Source organism: Rhinolophus sinicus, chromosome 14 (assembly GCF_057876585.1).
Source record: "Rhinolophus sinicus isolate RSI-liver-muscle chromosome 14, RSI-T2T, whole genome shotgun sequence".
Classification (NCBI taxonomy): Eukaryota; Metazoa; Chordata; class Mammalia; order Chiroptera; family Rhinolophidae; genus Rhinolophus; species Rhinolophus sinicus.
This window is the reverse complement of record NC_142514.1, coordinates 177878093-177882800: the sequence shown is the minus strand read 5'-3', so window position 1 is coordinate 177882800 and position 4708 is coordinate 177878093. Positions and strand designations below refer to the sequence as shown.

The following is a 4708-nucleotide window of genomic DNA, read 5'->3' as shown; positions in this document are numbered from 1 at the left end:
TCATCCTAGAACATCATACTATACATTTTTTTCTAGTGTACATGGAACTTTCTCAAGATAGACCATATATTGGGACATAAAACTAGCCTCAGCAAATTTAAGAAGATTGAGATTATACCAGGCATATTCTCTGATCACAAGTCTTTGAAATTGAAAAAAAAGAAACAAAAAAAAAAAACAACCACAAATATGTGGAGATTAAAGAACATACTTTTAAAGAACGACCAGGTCAAAGAAGAAATAAGAGGAGAGCTCAAAAGATACATAGAGACAAGTGAGAATGAAAATACATCCTACCAAAATTATTGGGATGCAGCAAAAGGAGTAATAAGAGGGAAATTTGTATCATTACAGGCCTATCTCAAGAAAGAAGACAAATCCCAGATAAATAACCTCATGTTACACCTTAAATAAATAGGAAAAAAAAGAATACATGAAACCCAAAGTCAGCAGAAGGAAGGAAATAATAAAATTCAGAGCAGAACTAAATTAAATAGAGAACAAAGAGACAATAGAAAAAATTAATGGAACAAAGAGCTGGTTCTTTGAAAGATTAATAAAATTGACAAATCCTGGGCTAGACTCACTAGATAAAGAGAAAAGACACTAATAAACAAAATCAGAACTGAAAGAGGGGAATTTACTACAGATGCCTCAAAAATACAAAGGATCATCCAAGAATACTATGAAGGACTATATGCCACCAAATTCTATAACCTAGAAGAAATGGACAAGTTCTTAGAAACATATAGCCTTCCTAGGCTGAATCATGAAGAACTGGAAAATCTAAATAGACCAATCAACAGTAAGGAAATTGAACCAATCATCCAAAACCTTCCCAAAAGCAAAAGTCTGGGACCAAATGGCTTCACTAGTGAATTCTATCAAACATTCAAAGAGGATCTAATGCCTGTCCTCCTCAAACTCTTCCAAAAAATCGAGGAGACACTATTCCCTAACTTATTATCTGAGGCCAACATTACCCTGATACCAAAACCTGGTAAAGGTAACACAAAAAAAAAGAAAAATTACAGACCAATATCTCTGATGAATACAGATTCAAAAATCCTAAACAAAATTCTAGCAAATCAAATGCAATGATGCATTAAAAAGATTATACCTCACGACCAAGTGGGGTTCATCCCAGAGGCACAAGGATGGTTCAATACATGCAAATCGATTAATGTGATACACCACATTAAAAAAAAGGACAAAAATCATATGATTATATCAATAGATGCAGAAAAAGCATTTGACAACATACAACATCCATTTATGGTTAAAACACTTAATAAAATAGGTATAGAAGAAAAATACCTTAACATAATAAAGGTCATATATGACAAACCCTCAGCTAATACCATAATTAACAGTGAAAAACTGAAACCCATTGCTCTATGTTCAGGAACACAACAGGGCTGTCCCCTATCACCTTTGCTTTTCAACGTAGTATTGGAAGTTCTAGCCAGAGAGATCAGGCAAGAGGAAGAAATAAAAAACATCCAAATGGGAATGAAGAAATTAGATTGTCACTCTTTGCAGATGACATGATGCTGTATATAGAAAACACTAAAGACTCCACCAAAAAGCTATTAGAAACAATAGACAAATACAGTAAAGTTGCCAGCTACAAAAACAACATACAGGGGGCGGCCATTTAGCTCAGTTGGTTAGAGAGCGGTGCTCTTAACAACAAAGTTGCCGGTTTGATCCCCATATGGACCAGTATGAGCTGTGCCCTCCACAACTAGATTGGAACAATTATTTGACTTGGAGCTGATGGATCCTGGAAAAACACACTTCACATAAAAGCTTTAAAAAAATCAACGTACAAAAGTCCATTGCATTCCTATATACTAACAATGAAATCACAGAAAAAGAAATTAAAAAAACAATTCCTTTTGCAATTGCAGCAAAAAAAATAAATAATCATACCTGAAAATCATTTTTTCTCATGGATGCTCAAGAAAGAGATCCAAGGTACATGATGACCTTGTTCATAGGAGATCAAAAGTAGATTATGTAATCACTCACAAGGAATTGTTGAAATAACCGTAAATGTTTACCTTGGAGAAGAGATTAGGTAAAAGTGGGCATTACCACTGTCTTGCCTTGGGGGAGAGGGGACATACTCAACATAATATCAATGTGTAGAAGATACAGAAAGAGCAATGTGGCTTTCCCAATGGAGAGAATTTTCCAAAGGTAGAGTTCCCAGAAAGTCACCATCACATAAAGGATTAACAAAAGGCCCTGTATCTGACAGTTCTGGAGGAACCACACGCACCACAGTCCATGCAACTGGCCTTGCCTGGAGTTATGCTGGCACAGTGTAAGAAGCCAGATGAGGCAGCCCTGGTGTATACCTGGATTATATGACAATTTATTGATGACATTCTGGAATAGAAAGACTTCAGGTGGTTCCCTTCCAGTCTTGATAGTCTAAGGTTCTCTGACCTTACAGAGAACCCCAGACATTAAGCAAGCAAACTGGAAGAAATACTAACCCGAGGTCCAATTTCAGGAGGGTTACAGAGATAGGTGAAAGCTCTCCATAGTAACTGCTAATTGTGGGTTTGTAAGATGGTAACCATTTTCTTCTCTCTCTGAGCAGAGACTATCTGAGATGTTCACCTAACACCTGTCACTGAAGATAGCAAAGGCCTTCATTTCTAGAATCTCCAATTCCATTCTCTTCCTCAGGCCACCTAGCTACATTGAGTCTATGGCCAAAAGAAACCTTCACTGTGATGGAGTCCATCCTGTGGCTTTCACGGATCACCCTGAACTGGCAGTTCTGCTCCTCCTGATGTCTGGGGAACGTGGGGGTCATTATTCTAATCCAAATGGATACCCAACTCCACACCCCAAAGAGCTTTTCCCTGCTGGATGCCTGCTATACCCTGTCATCAGCCCTGAGACCCTGGCCACACTGACCACAGGCAAGATGGTCATCTCCCAAGGCGGCTGTGTTGCCCAGTTGTTTTCTTCACCATCTGTGCCAGCATGGGTGTTACCTGCTGGCAGTGATGGCCTACGACCTCTTTGTTGGCATTAGCAACCCAACGTGGCTCTGACTCCAGGCACCTGCAGGGACTTGTTGGCCATGGCCTATGTCTGTGGGGTGTCAGGGGCCATCCTGTGACCACATGCACCTTCACCCTCTCCTTCTGTGACAGCAGCCAGATCACTTTCTGGGATCTCCCACCCCTGCTGAAGTTTACCTGCAGTTGTGTGACAAAATGAGATTGTTTCTCTCTCTCTCTCTCTCTCTCTCTCTCTCTCTCTCTCTCTCTCTCTCTCTCTCTCTCTCTCTGTTTTATTTTTACCAAGTTGATGTTCCTGGTCAGTGTCATCATCACCTTGGTCTACTACATGCTCCTCATCAGAGCCATCCTGAGGGTGAAGTGTGCTGGCGGGCAAGCCAAGACCTTCTCCACCTGAAGCTACCACTCACCACTGTTGTCCTCTTCTTTGTACCAGAGAAGTAACTCAGGAAAACCCTCAGAGGAGAACAAGATCGTGTCTGTCTTTTACACTGTGGTCATCCCCATGCCTAACCCCTTGATCTATAGTCTGAGAAACAAAGAAGTAACAGTTGCATTAAGAAAAGTCATTGGTAAAATCCAGTTCCCAAGGGGTGATGGTGTTTCACCCTGATCCATCTTCTTGCCATTAAGAATGGACAGTAGGTGGCTTTCAGTGGCACCTGGGAAGTGGGCAAGAACCACCAGCTGCGTAGGGAAACTTCAGGTTTGGTGACATTTGTTTGGATGGCTCCCTCTACCTCTCTTTTCTGTCCCTCTCCCTCTTTAGTCCACCCATCAAATTTTCAGGATTCAGGGGCTATTCTCTGATACCACAGAGCTGAAATATAGCTTACTTGTAAATAAACTAATCAGTACATCTGACCTCCCATTCCCCAACTCAACTATGCTTGAGTTCCCCAGTCCTTTATTCTTCTGTCTCTGTGCTCATTGATACTGATTTTTACTTTTTTTTGGAAGATTATAGTTGGGAATCATGCTAATAGGATGATAAGGGTGGTTTGTTTTGTTTTTTCTTTTATGGTAAGGATACCTGCCAACTCATTATGAGGAAGATAATGAAAAGAATGGGGAACCCAGTGGAATTTCAGTTGGTACAGATTAGAGTAGCAGGGGGAGGGGTGCTTACTTTTGGCTACTATTCCACTTATGTCTTCTCAGATGGTTCCTTATGTCTCCAGCACTCTAACATCTGCATTTCAAGTGGCAATTCTCTACAGTCTGGACCTCCAATTCCTTTGTTTTTCTTCCTCCTGAAACAGTGAGAATATATCGAGTAGTATGATATAAGACTCAGACTAATTCTTTTTCATCCCATAGTTCATAACCAGTAGTTAAATAACCAATAACTCATGAACAGTGGTCTCTTGAAATGTGATGTCTAATAAAGGCAAAACTTTTACTTTTGTCACACAGTGAATGGTAAGTAAGGCGTGAGGAATTCAAGGTGGTGTGGTGGGTGGTTGCTTCTAAAGGCACTAGATAGTTTCAAGAAATTTAATGGCATGAGACTTCCTAAAATTTTTATCAAAACACAGAATAAAACTTGGGGACTATAGATCGTTATACTTTTAAAAATATCTTAACTCTGTCAGCATTAGGGCTGAGATCATGAAAAACAAAACCCAACATTTGAACTGTGGATGCCAAATTGTACTTCC

The 4708-nt window shown here is 39.8% G+C and overlaps 1 pseudogene; it reads left to right on the top strand.

Moving 5' to 3' along the window:
• The first annotated feature begins 2816 nt into the window (after positions 1 to 2816).
• Positions 2817 to 3660, top strand: LOC141572344 (olfactory receptor 9I1-like; annotated as a pseudogene).
• The last annotated feature ends 1048 nt before the right edge of the window (positions 3661 to 4708 follow it).